Genomic DNA, 15,012 nt, shown 5'->3' with positions numbered 1-15,012 from the left:
ATCTGGGCCACATCTTCTGGTAGCAGTCTATATAAAGGACATGGAGGAATTGCTTGCCATCAACTTGCTATCCACTTCATTCCTTCACAGGCATTAGAGCCTACTTCTTCAGGATGCTGGCTTAGACTGAAGACCAGCTGAGACATCCAGCTTCATGGACTTGATTCTTGGACTTTCCGTTAGTAGACAGCCATTGTTGGACTAGCTAGACTAGCTTGTAAGTAGCTCCAATAAATATCCTCTCTCTCTCTCTCTCTCTCTCTCTCTCTCTCTCTCTCTCTCTCTCTCTGTGTGTGTGTGTGTGTGTGTGTGTGTGTGTGTGTGTATGTGTGTGTATGTGTGTGTGTTTATTCTATCAGTTCTGTTCCTCTAGAGACCCCCTAATACAGGGCCTCTGATGCCTACTTCACACCTTTCTTAAAGTCATCATTCCTGGAAGATTTCCCCAGGTGGTATGTCAGTTCCACGACAGACACACTGGGGGTAGAAACACAGAAGGCCACAGCAGTGAGCTTCCTTTTCAGCTCCGGGATGGCCTTACACATAGCCTTGGCAGCACCAATGGATGCAGGGATGATGTTCTAATCAGTCCCACAACCATCATGCCACAGCTTCTGGGGCAGGGGGTGGTCATCCACAGTCTTCTAGATAGTAGTGATGTCATGGACTGTGGCCATTAGTCTTTTCACAATGTCAAAGTTTGTCAGGGGTTGGTATATGTAGTAAATGTTGTCTTGTGGTTGTGAAGAGATACCATGACCATGACTATTCTTATAAAAAACATTTAATTGTGGCTTACTTAGAGTTTCAGAGGTTTAGTCCATTCTGCTCATGGTGGGAAGCATAGGAACACACAGACAGGCATGGCAGCTGAGAGTTCTACATCTGGTTCCACAGGCAGCAGAAAGAGAGACAGACACTGGGCCTGGCTTGACCTTTTGAAACCCCAAAGCCCACTCCTAGTGACACACTTCCTCCTATAAGGCTACATCTACTCCATATCACCTAATTACTTTCAAGTAGCACCACTTCCTAATGACCAAGTACCCACATATATAAGCCTATGGGGCCATTCCTATTTAAACCACCACAGCATAGGAGGCACTGTTGATGATGTTGAGGTGAATTGTCATACTCCTCATGGTTCCCACCTATCACAAACATAGGGGCATCAGCAGAAGGGGAAAATATGATGATCAATTTTTCAGCTCTGGCGTGGAACAATTCTGTATCTGTCAATTATGTTTTAAATAAATGCTGAATGCTGATTGGTCAATAGCAAGGCAAGAAGTATAGGAGGGAAAGCCAGACAGGAAGTAGAGGTGGGGCGATGAGAACAGGAGTATTCTGGGAAGAAGGAAGCTCTTTCTCCAGTCCTTCCCAGACCACAGAAGAAGCAAGATGTGACCTACCCAGCCAAAAAAGGTACCGAGCCATGTGGCTAACATACACTAGAATAATGGGCTGGTATTTATTATAAGAGCTAATACAAAGCCTGAGTTAAGGCCAATCAGATTATAATCTTATGGAGACCTCTGTGTGACTTTCTTTGGGACTTGCTGGCTATGGGAATTGGGCAGGACAGAAACCCCCACAAGCAGGCCCTCATGTTACAGAATAGCGCCCAACCTAATGTTACACAGCTCCACCCTTCAAGTGTACCCCAGCCTTCTCCATGGTGGTCAAAACACCATTGGACTTCACAACATACCCAGCATCAGCATTGCCCCATTCAATGTTGGCATGATTTCAATCCTAGAAGACGGAGATGGCCTTCCCATTGATGACAAGTTTCCCATTCTCAGCCATGACTGTCCCATGGAACTTGCTGTGGGTAGAGGCATACTGGGACATGTTGACCACATAGTTGAGGTTGGTGTAAGGGTCATTGGCAGCAAAAATGTCTACTTTGCCAGAGTTGAAGGCAGCCCTGATAACCAGGCACACAAGAACACAAAATTCAATCAGTACAACTTTTACCACCATGTCTCAGGGAAGAGGCTGGTACTGCATAAGATATGGCTGTCTCTGAAAAGGGAAGGAGCAGGAGCCTATATTTTTAAAACTAAACTTTAAATTCATATCTATTATTTTAACTGTATAGACATGTAAGTTTCAAAGGTCCTAAAATATGGAACATAATAGAGTTTTACATTGTATTTATTATTTAACATTGTATCTATGATTATTTTGCCTGCATACATGTGTATGCACCATGCCTTGTGCATGCAGAGACCAGAAGAGGGCATCAGATACTCTGGATTTGAAGTCACAAAGGGTAGTGAGCTGTTTATGGGTGCCGAGAAAACAACCTGGGTTCTCTGGAAGAGTAGGCAGTGTTCTTAACCACTGAGCCATATCTCCAGAGCCTTCTCTTTTTCTCTAATAAGATTTTCCCATGCCCAAGATATTTTTATAAAGATTATTGGAACTAAACTTCAATGTGAGGAAGAACTAGGATCAGGAATAAAAATGAGCTTAAAAATAAAAAGGGATTCCCAAACCATCTGTACTTAAGATTATTGTGAAATTTTAGAGGCATTTCCACTGATGTTAAGAAGAAGGCAAGAATAAATTTGCCAAAAATATCTTTACCATCATATATGATTATACTGAAGGTCACAAACAAGACGATAAGAGAGAAAAATAACTAAATAACTTAGAACTGACCTGAGCAATAGTAGCACACAACTTTAATTTTAGTACTTGGGAGGCAGAGACAGGTGGTTCTCTGAGTTTGAGGCCAGCCTGATTTACAGAGTGAGTTCAAGGACAGCCAGGGCTGTCACATATCTCAGGGATTGACTAGTTTAGATGATCAGGGACAGAGATGGCTCTGATTTCAGGTCCCAACTGTGTTTCTTTCACTGGTCCTTTTTAGCCTTTTGACTCTAATCTTGGGGCCAGGGCATATTTCTTTCACTGGTTCTGATTCTAGTGACAAAGTATACATTCTTTGGCACTGTTTTAAGAGTCAGGGCATGTTTCTTTGATTCTGGGTTCAGGTCTAGAGATGTTTCTTTCTCTGGCTCAGGTCTCAGATCCAGGGTGTATTTCTTTCACTGGCTCTGGGTTCATGGTGCTCAGGGATTGGTTGGTTTTCTGCTTAGGGATTGGTCAGTTTTCCTGCTTCAGCTGGCCGTTCTACCCTACAACCAGAACAAACATTTTCCTACCTCCTGGATGGGTGAGCGAGCGTGTAGTCAGAAGTCCAGACATCGAAAATAATTTTCAGGTGGGCATCCATTCTGTCCCTCCAGAATGAGCAATGCTGGCAGGTCAGAGGAAGAACTGAACAGAAGGCAGGAATGACAACTATGGCAAAAGGAAGGGCTGTGCCTTGAAGGATGACACTGTGAGCCAAATACAAGTACAGAATCCCCCAAGGGTGAAGCAACAGATTCTCTCCTAACACTTCTGGAGGGAGGTTGGCCCTGCCAACACCTTCATTTTAGCCAAATAGAACTTATTTCAGACTTCTGACCCGAAGAAAATTAAGCAAATGATGTGTGTGGTTTGAAACCTTTATCCTTGCACAGCATTGTACCACTAGCCTGAGGAAGCTGACAGTTGCCAAAATGAGACCACTAGCACCACAACATAGATTAATGCAGTACTAGCAAACGCTGGTGTAACCAGTGTCCTATCCATAGTATGGACTTTTACCACAAATGCCAGCTATCCAAATTCTACTGTGTCTAAGAATTTCTTATATGAAATAGGAAAATTGTTGGTATTATAAAAATTGACCCTTGAGAACTGGGGGTGGGGAGCTCTGTTTATCACATGACAAAAGGAAAAGTACTTCTGCTGCCTCTGAGCTACAGTTACCTCAGGAAAAAACATCTTTGCCATTAAAAATTAGCCTTTTTGCAACTGATGGAAGCAGATGCAAAGATCCACAGTGAAGCACTGGGCTAAGCTCCCAAAGTCCAGTCAAAGAGAGAGAGGATTGACAGTATGAGCAAAGGGGTCAAGACCTTGATGGGGAAACCCACAGAAATACCTTCCCCGAGCTAATGGAAGCTCACTATTCTGAACTGACAGTGAGGGATCCAGCATAGGACCAAACTAGGCCCTCTGAATGTGGGTGACAGTTGTATGGCTGGGACAGTCTGTAGGGCCACTGGCAATGCAGCCAGGATTTATCCCTACTTCTTGAACTGTCTTTTTTTGGAGCCCATTCTCTCTGGAGGGATACCTTGCTCAGCCTAGATATAGTGGGGAGGATCTAGGTCCTGCCTCAAAATAATGTACTAGACTTTGTTGACTTCCCATTATAGAAGCTTTATCCTCTCTGAGGAGTACATAGGTGTGGGGTTGATGGAAGGTGGGGGGAGTGGAAGGAGGTGAAGGAGTGGGAACTGGGAATGGTATGTAAAATTTCAACTAAATAAGAAAAATCTAGTCTTTTCATGAAACACCATTTTTAATTAAAAGAATTACTGGCAAACCAGGCATGGAAGCACATCAATAATCCCATCACTCAGAAGGCTGAGGTGAAGAGAACATGAGCTTTGGGAGATACAGTGTTGACAGAGCACCATTCTGTTGACAGACGTCTCTGTCCTGTCTGTCCTGCAGTCATTCAGTCCCAAAGAAACACAGAGAGGTCTACATTAATTATAAACTGGTTGGCCTAGTAGCTCAGGCTTCTTTTTATCTCTTATAACTTATATTAGTCCATAATTTTTGTCTGTGCTAGCCACGTGGCTTGGTACTTTTTTGGTAAGACAGTCACATCTTGCTTCCTCTGTGGCTTTGTTGACTGAGCACCATTCTGTTGACAGAGGTTTCTGTCCCACCTGATCCTTTTCCAGCAAGGCAGTCACATCTTCCTTCCTCTGCCTCTGGGTCACAACTGCAGACTGAAACTTTCCTCTTCCCAGAATTCTCATTTCTTTGCCTCTATTTCCTGCCTGGTTGCTCCAACTATACTTCCTGCCTGGCTACTGGCCAGTCAACATTTATTTAAAATACAAGTGACAGGGTACAGACCATTGTCCCACAGAACTTCCCCTACCTTTTTTTAAACAAGAACTCTGAATCGAATCTCCTTTGTTTAGCTTTTCTACTGACCATTATCCATAACAAGATGTAACCATACTTCTAAACAAAGGCAAACATCCATAATCCATTTTTTGGAAATGTGGGCAAAAAAAGTAGTTTACCAAGCTATTTTCTGCTGACTGGGGGGCACTGAAAGTCTTATGGGGACCCAAAGAAAATTTAGAATTATAATCAAGTACTGACTGGAGTACCCTGTGAGACTTGATCATCTCAGGCAGCAGTCTTTGAACTGTTCTGGATGTAGAACTCAGACATCTGGGCCATTCTTTAATCAGAGATTTCTCAAAGGGTCTTCCTTGGTCAAACCTGATTTTCTAAACACAGAATAAATCCACAGCTTCTCATTTCCTGTGGAAACAAAAGCAAAACCTCTTCTCCGAAGTGACATATCTTTTGACATATCTTTTAAAGCCAAGGCATTTTCAAAATATATATGTTGAATTAATTCAGCAGCATTTATAATCAAATGTCTTTTAGTAGCTGTTGCTACTTCCTCAGCAGTCATGTAATTCAAAGACAACACAATAATATACAATATCCAGACTCTCTGTATATGTTCCATCTTTACATGGCCTTATATTAAACTTTATTTCTTTTATTTTTATTTTTAATATTTGGCTTTTTGAGACAGGTTCTCTGTGTATCTTTGGCTGTCCTAGAATTAACTCTGTAGACCAGGCTGTCCTTGAACTCACAGAGCTCTGTCTGCCTCTGCCTCCTAAGTGCTGGGATTTAAGGTGTGTACCACCATATCTTGAACTCACAGAGATCTGTCTGCCTCTGCCTGCCAAGTACTGTGATTAAAGGTGTGTGCCACCACACCCAACTACTCTCTTTTTCTTTTTTTATTTCAAGGACTTATTCCTTTTTCTTCTCTCTACCAAGCCTACATATATTTTTAAACACACTGCAAACTGTTTAGAGGCCTTTTCATCTGAAACTATCTTTACTATATCTCTCTTTTTCTGACCACATGAGTCTTTAATTTGCTAAACAATATGGCTAGGATTAAAGCCAGGACTTTGATGGCTGGATCCAGCCCATTCCTTAGCTTCCTGTGAGTCCAGCCTCATGGCAGAAGAGCCAGCCAGAGCCATGTTTATTGCCACAACTCTATGGCATTTCAAGGTCCTTGCCACCACCAAAAAGTATGCAGCCAGATTTTCATCAACACCATTTAAGTGTTTTGTGGCAGGACCTCTTAAAAGAGCTGCAAAGTTTCATAGTTAAAGCTGAGTCAGGAAACCTCTCTTAAATGAGAGCGCTTGCCTGTAGCAAACAGAGCCCACCTGAGAAAATCCTGCTATCAATAAGCCATGCTTAACTCTATTATTTTTGTCTAGAATCACTTCCCAAGCGCTCTCAGGCTTTTAAGTGGATTTGTTCAGCCCCATATTAGCACACCATTCTGTTGACAGAGGTTTCTGTCCCACCTGGTCCTTTGTTGGCAAGGCAGTCACATCTTGCTTCCTCTGCATCTGGGTTACAACTGCAGACTGAAACTTCCCTCTTCCCAGAATTCTCATTGCTCTACCTCTACTTCCTGCCTGGTTGTCCCACCTATATTTCTTTCCTGGCTCTGGCCAATCAGCATTTATTTAAAATACAAGTGACAAGGTACAGACCATTGTCCTACAGCAATACAGCATATCTTAGTTACTTTTCTATTGCTGTGAAGAGACACTATAACCAAGACAGAATATAAAAGAAAACATTTAACTGGGGGCTTGCTTACAGTTTCAGAGCATAAGCCCATGACTTTCATGGCAGGGAGTATGATGGCAAACAGGCAGGCATGGCATTGGAGCAGTAGTGGAGAACTCACATTCTGATCTACAAAAAGAAGGGAGAGAGAGAGAGAGAGAGAGAGAGAGAGAGATTGGGTTGGGCCTGCTATGGGATTTTTTGAAACCTCAAAGCCCACCCCCAGTAACACAATTTGTAACCTTCCAAAATAGTCTACCAACTGGGAACCAAGCATTCAAATATTGAGCTGATGGGAGCCATTCTCATTCAATTAGCACACAGCAATATCTTATCTTAATCAAACATAATTACTAACAAATTTTTGGTTATTCAGTTTTGGAGTTTTTAGCAGGTATTTGTCTAAAATTAACAAAAATTAACCTGTCACTTCAAAGAAGGTAAGTTAACTGGGTTAACAAAAAAAATTTCAAGCTTTCAAGTAAAAATTAGAATTTTGGAAAACTTGTATCTATTGCTATTATCACTATTAACATTATAGCTTTCGTGACACAAATATCTTCCTGATAAAATCTAGTAACAAGTATAATTTTTATTCTATATCATAAAATATGTCACTATTTGGAGCATCTAAATAACCAGGTGATGTAACATTGTTGTGGGATTTCAATCCATTTAGCCAATGACTTTTGGGGCAGCAAGGCCTAGGGCATGGTCTTGTCTGCCTACCTGACAAATTATAAACTGAGGGAAAGGATCTCTCACTCTCTTGCTCTCTCGCTGTCTTGGGTGGTCGGAACAGAGCAGGTAGCTTGTGGTTGGTGCTCTTCACGCCTTGCGTAGAACAAATGGACAAATGCAGCTGAATCAGCAGCAGCATCTAACCATTCTGTATCAGTGAGTGCCTACTCCTATTTTATATCTAAATAAATTCTTGAGAACCTTTACCAGACGCTCATGGATTCACACTATGTAACATTTTTCAAACATCGATCCATAATTTTGAAAAAGCATGCATGAATAAGCACTCCATTTTAAATAAGGATTAACTAGAGGATTTTTTTCTATATAAGGACTCAAAATGTTCATTATATAATCTCGAGTTCTACAAAGAAATGCCTCAAAGAAATGTCACTTATCCTATTTTGGAATGTTATGAAACAATACCCACCAGTTCCTAAACAGGCTACTAAAATGCTTTTGTCTTTTAAGCATAACATGAGAGCAGAGTGATACAAAAGCATATAAAATAATCTAGCTCCGTTTTTACTAAGATAAACATCAAAGAAATTTGAAATAACATGAATCAATGTTATTTCTTCCAGTAAATATTCCTTTTTGTAGAAGTAATTTTTTATCATTTAGACTTAATTTTAAAGTTGCATACAAAGACAGTTTAATTTTCATACATATGTCAACACAACATATATTTCTCTGTTTTCTTGAACATGAGAAGAATCTTTATTATTTAAATCACTGTTCAAGCATCTACTTTTCACAAAAAAGTATAATAAAGAGTAATTTGGGTATAATAACATCCTTATTGGGACAGGATTACTACTAAAAGACACTAGAGTAAAACCAAATTCCTTTTCAGAGAACCACTTTTCAGAAGCCACCTCACTCACCTTGCCTAGTTTTCATTTATTTTTCAGACTGTTCACTTGAACTCCTCATGCTTTCTGCCTTTCTGGCAAGTTTATTCACCTCCAAAGCCTTACTCAGTCTCTTCCTGGCTTTCTTCATCTTCTGGATCTCTCTCTCTCTCTCTCTCTCTCTCTCTCTCTCTCTCTCTCTCTCTCTCTCTCTCTCTCTCCCTCCCTCCCTCCCTCCCTCCCTCCCTCCCTCTCCCACTCCTCTTCTCTCCCTCCATCTACCGCCCTCCCCTTCCCCACATCACTCTCACCCCTTCTCTGAATGCCAGTGGAAGCTACCCCTTGGCAGTAGAAACATGGTAATAGATGAAGACCTGTTGTGATCAGGTCCCTGCATTCCTCAATGCAAACCTTTTTGTAGTGCCTGTAAGATGCAATGGACTTAAAAGCTCTCCTTCACTTGGGTTCTCCAATTTCTCTTCCCCTTGCCTGCACCTTATCACCAAGCTGGGAAGTTATTCTAGCCTCTGACCTGGAAAGGTAACCGCAGCTCATTCTCAGAGGAAGTGCAGGAGTTACACCAGCTCTGAACTCCCTTAGCAGCCTGGGCTTCTCTTTGTTGGTAGACTCTAGTGCCCCTTTCTTGTGATCTTCACTCACCTTTGAGCACAAAATGTGAAATCTGAACAACATGGAGGATGGTTTTCCACTGATTGTGGAAAATTTCCTCAGTTCATGTGCATCCCATTTTCCCCAAAGAAATGGGTCACAAAATATAGAGGAGGAAGGGCACAGCCATCTGTATAATTTGCCAAAATTCAGATTTCTAGAACCCAAGTGGATCTGAGGTGGACACCAGATTTACACTTTCTCTAATTCTAGATATTGCTGCTTGTGAACCCTTGACACACCAGACGCCTTCAACACATTCCATTTTCAATGAAGGTTTTCCATTCAGAAATCTGAAGCTCCTTCGTGGCTGTGGAATTTGTCCTAGAGGCTTCACAATTGAGATAAAGGTGAGGTTAGGGTTGCAAGAAAATGCAAATATACTTTTGTCTTTTTTGTTTCCCTCGCCCACTCTTCTGCCCTCGTCTCTCCTGACCTTCTGCTTGCCTCCTTCTCACCAAATATTTAGTCAGGGTTCTCTGAAAGAACAGAGCTCAGAGAATGAATAGCTAAACAAGATTTATTAGATTGGCTTACATAGTATGCTCTGAGTAGTCTAATAATGGCGATGTCAACATCAGAGAGGCTGAGAACGTAGTAGTTGCTGGATCGACAAGGCTGCATGTCTTCAGCAGTCCCAATCTGGCAGAGTCCTGGCCGGGAGGGTTTTTCTAGAGCCTCTACTCACTAACCTATGTCGGAAGCATGAAGAAGCTGTTTCTAATATTATGGAAGAATAGCAGCAGCAGCAACAGAGTAGACAAACTCAGCATGGACAGCAAACACCAGGCAGGAAAGGAGCAATAAGCTCTCCTTCTTCCCTAGCCTTTTATCTGGGCCACCATCCCAAGCTGCCACTGACATTTAGCGTGGCTCTTCCCACATCAGTTAAGACAATCAAGACAACCTCCCACAGACATCCCGATGTAGACAATTCCTCATTAAATCTCTCTTCCCAGGAGATTCTAGGTTGTGTCAAGTTAACATTTAAAATGAACCTTCACAGTACTCCTTTCTGCTTCCATGACAAACGAATTCCATCACTCACTCTCTCCCTGCTCAAGATCTATTCCTCCATCTCATGTCCCATCCCTACTTTGATATACACACACATGCACACACACACACACACACACACACACACACACACACACAGTATGACTTTAAATATAGATATCACACATGAATTAAAATATCATTTATTTTAAAACAATCTTATTTTACATACCAATCCCAATTCCCTCTCTCTCCCCTCCTCCCACTTCCCCCACCACCTTCTCACCACCCCATCCCCCATCAACTCCTCAGAGAGGCCTCTGTTGTAATAAGCTAGCCCGCATGGCTAGCTTATGCCTAAAAATAATTACACGGAAACTGTATTCCTTTTTTTTTGAGACAGGGTTTCTCTGTGGATTTGGAGCCTGTCCTGGAACTAGCTCGGTAGACCAGGCTGGTCTCGAACTCACAGAGATCTGCCTGCCTCTGCCTCCCGAGTGCTGGGATTAAAGGTGTGCGCCACCATCGCCTGTGTATTCTTTTAAACACTGCTTGGTCCATTAGTTTTAACCTCTTATTGGCTAGCTCTTACATATTGATCTAACCCATTTCTAATATTCTGTGTCTCACCACGAGCTGGCTTACCAGGAAAGATCTTAACCTGCGTCTTTCTGGAGTGGGAGAATCATGGTGACTCACTGACTCGGCTTCTTTCTCCCAGAATTCTGTTCTGTCTACTCCGCCTACCTATTTTTCTGTCATATCAGGCCAAGCAGTTTTCTTTATTAAATAACCAATGAAAGCAACAGATAAGATACAAGACTCACCTCCATCAGGCCTCTCATGGGAAGTCAGCAAAGACTGTCACATGACTTGAAGCAGGACCAAGGACCTCTTCCCCGTGAATAAACTGAGCAAGGTATTCCTCCATAGGGAAGGGGCTCCAAAGAGCCAGATCATGCACTAGGAATAAATACTGGTTCCACTGCCAGTGGTCCCACAGACTGCTCAAGCTACACAACTGTCACCCACATTCAGGGTCTTATGCTGGTTTCCCACCTGTCAGTCCAAAGTCATTGAGCACCCACTAGTTAAACTCAGTTGTTTCTGTGGGTAGCCCCCATCATAGTTTTGGCCCCTTTGCTCACAATATTGTTCCTCCCTCTCTATGACTGCACTTTAGGAGTTCGACCCAGTGCTTAGCTGTGGATCTCTGCATCTGCTTCCATCAGTCACTGGGTGAAGGTTCTATGATGACAATTAAGGTAGGCATCAATCTGATTACAGGAAGGGCAATTTAGGTACCCTATCTACTATTGCTTAGATTATTAACTGGGGTCATCCTTGTGGTTTCCTGGGAGTTTCCCTAGTGCGAGTTTCCTGCTAACCCCACAAGCACTCCCTCTTTCAAGATATCTTTTTCCTTGTTCTTCCTCATTGTCCTTTACTCAACTAGATCTTCCAGATCCCTCCTGTTCTCCTTATTGCTCCCCTTCTCCCTTTCCCCCACGCTGCCAATTTATAAGAAGATTTTATCTACTTCCCCTTCCCAGTTGATCCATTTATGTCTCTCTTAGGGTTTCCTTGTTTCCTCTCTTCTCTGGGGTTGTGAACTGTAGGATGGTTACCCTTTGTTTTATTTCTAATATCCACTTATGAGTGAGTAAATACTGTGTTTGTCTTTCTGAGTCTGGGTTATCTCACTCAGGATGATTTTTTTTCTAGTTTCATCCATTTGCCTGCAGATTTCAAGATGTCATTGTTTTTTACAACTGAGTAGTACTCCAATGTGTAAATTTTCTTTATCCGTTCTTCTGTTAAGGGGCATCTAGGTTGTTTTCAGGTTCTGGGTATTACGATTAATGCTGCTGTAGACATAGTTGAACAAATTTCCTTGTGATATGGATTTGCATCCTTTGGGTAACAAGAGTGGTATTGTTGGTCTTGAGGTAGATTTATTCCCAATTTTTTGAGAAACCTCCATGTTGATTTCCAAAGTGGCTGTAAAAGTTTGCACTACCACCAGCAATTGAGGAGTGTTCCCCTTACTCTGCATTCCTTTCCAGATAAGCTGTCATTAGTGTTTTTTACCTTAGCCATTCTGACTGGTGTAAGATGTTATATCAGAGTCATTTTGATTTGTATTTCCCTGATGGCTATGGATGTTGAGCAGTTCCTTAAGTGTCTTTTGGCCATTAGAGACTCCTTTGGTTGAGAGTTCTCTGTTTACATCTGTAGTCCATTTTTAATTGTATTATTTGATATTTTGATATCTAATTTCTTGAGTTCTTTGTATATTTTGGAGATCAGCCCTCTGTTTGAAGTGGGGTTGGTGAAGGGTTTTACACCTGTAAAAATTTACACTGAACTCTCCAGTGTTTTCTCTCTCTCTCTTTCTCTCTGTATATATGTGTGTGTGTGTGTGTGTGTGTGTGTGTGTGTGTGTGTGTGTACCCTCCCTCCTTCCCTGGTATTAGAGATATACATATGTGTGCATATGCAGAGATCATACCAGGACATTGGATGCCTTCTTCTATCATTACCCATCTTATCCCCTCCAAACAGTGTTTCTCACTGAGTCTGAAGCAAGCAAGGAATTTCCTAGGGTCCAACTGCCTTTCCATTTCTTAGCCATGTTGAATATTGTAGAAATAAAGAAGGATGTGCCAATATATCTGTGGAATGTTAACTTAGAGTCCTTGGGGTTTATACTTAGGAGTGATAAATATAGTTGAATCATGTGGAAATTCTATTCTTAGTTGTTAGGGAAACTCCATACTGATTTCCATAGAAATCACTACACTACATTATAGTCCCTTAAATCATGCTTAACGTCCCTCTTTATTTACATCCTCATCCACATTTATCCTTTGTTTGATTTTGACGTATCCATTTTGACTGTGATGAGATGGAATTTCAGTGTAAATTTAAATTGCAGTTCTCTGATGGCTAAGGATGTTGAATCCTTTTTCAAGGATTATATGGTCACGTGTGTTTCTAATTTTGAGAAAAATCGATCAGATCATTCATCTATTATTTGAATCGTTTGATTATTGTGTTTAATTTTGTGGGACTTTGTATGTTCTAGATATGAAACACCTCTCTAATATATGGTTGGCACTGCTTCTTTCCCATTATATCTCTGTTTATTAATGCCAGTGAAGAAATGAACTTGCCAGTAAGAGTGAGGACAAGTCAGCAAAGAGCAAAAGCTTCCTTCTCCCATGTCTTTGTATAGGCTGCCACCAGAAGATATGGCCCAGATTAAATGTGGATCTTCCCACCTCAAAAGATCCAGATTTAAGGTGGGGTCTTCCCACCTCAAATGATCTAATTAAGAAAAATCCCACACAGGTGTACCCAGCCACTTGGGCCTTAATTAATTCCAGATATAGTCAAGTGAACAGCCAAGAATAGCAATCACAATGTGTAATCTTCAAAGACTTCATGAAATGAACAAAAGCTCAATGTTTCACTTATTATAATGCTGTCAAGGCTCAACCTCATTGTACAATGTGTTAGCACTTTATTATTGTTTGGGAAAAATCACATTTCCCCCTCTTCTTTTCCTTCCTCACTCCTTCTCTTCCTTTCTCTCTTCTTTTCTCCCCTCCCATTTCTTTTTTTGATATAAGCTCACCCTCCCCTTCCTTCTGTTTGAGACAGTTTCTCTCTATGTAGCCCAGCCTGGCTGTGAATTCTCAAATGTCCTGCCTTAACTACCCTTCCCTTCCAGCATCCTGGGATACAGACATGTACCACAGCACTCGGTTTCTCCTTTCTTTTTTTTAAAAAGATTATTTTTTTTATTTATGAGTGCTTTATCTGCATGCATGATTTTATGCCAGGGAAGCATGCCACGTCTCATAGTAGACAGTTGTGAGCCACTATGTAGTTGCTGTGGATTGAACTCAGGACCTCTGGAAGAGTAGCCAATGCTCTTAACCTCTGAGCCATCTCTCCTGTCCTTTCTTTCTTTCTTTCTTTCTTTCTTTCTTTCTTTCTTTCTTTCTTTTTTTTTGGTTTTTCAAGAAAGGGTTTTTCTGTAGCTTTGGAGTTTGTCCTTGAACTTGCTCTGTAGACCAGAATGGCCTCAAACGCACAGAGATCCACCTGTCTCTGCCTCGGGAATTAAAGGCATCCTCTTCTTTTTTTTATTTATTTTTTTTATTATGTATACAATATTCTGTCTGTGTATATGCCTGCAGGCCAGAAGAGGGCGCCAGACATCATTACAGATGGTTGTGAGCCACCATGTGGTTGCCGGGAATTGAACTCAGGACCTTTGGAAGAACAGGCAATGCTCTTAACCACTGAGCCATCTCTCCAGCCCCTCTTCTTTTTTTTTTTCAAGTGAAGTTAGAGAAGGAGAACACAGGTTCTGAACACTAAGTGTGGGTGTGCTTCTGATAGAATAAAATCATATCCTTTTGAAGTGGATTTATATCTACTCAGACTAATATTGCTGGCTAGTGCTATCAATATTACTACTTTTCCCTTGGCAGTAATAACTTATACTTTTAATACTTCGATTTTTATTGTTACAAACAATGCCATGACAAACATTTGCCTGCAGATCTACACAGATACATGATTATTAGCGATCAAAATTAGTACCATCACCTGAATGGCGACCTGAATGTGGTTAAAGCTCCTCCGGCTTTTCTGGTGGTAGGATGGGTAAAAGCTCCTCTCATGCCTCACGTTCCCAGCTGACAAGTTGCTCAAATGGTGTTCAGAAGCCACAAAGTTCTCTGTGCCATAGGATGGCTTGATCCTACGTCCTTGATGACTTTGAGTGGAAAGGAGATAGGTTTTTTTGAAAAGTTATTTGTGGAGCCCTAACAGGAAATATCTGAAAGCTGTTAGTTGCATTGAGGGTGTCTGATTACTATCCCAGAGGCTGAAATTGGGGTTCTAAGGTGAAATCCATCTGCAGACAACTTTTGCTTTATTTGGAATATAGTGAAAATATATT

The sequence above is a fragment of the Microtus pennsylvanicus genome, chromosome X (genome assembly GCF_037038515.1).
Source record: "Microtus pennsylvanicus isolate mMicPen1 chromosome X, mMicPen1.hap1, whole genome shotgun sequence".
In the NCBI taxonomy this organism is placed as follows: Eukaryota; Metazoa; Chordata; class Mammalia; order Rodentia; family Cricetidae; genus Microtus; species Microtus pennsylvanicus.
This window is presented reverse-complemented; position numbering follows the sequence as displayed.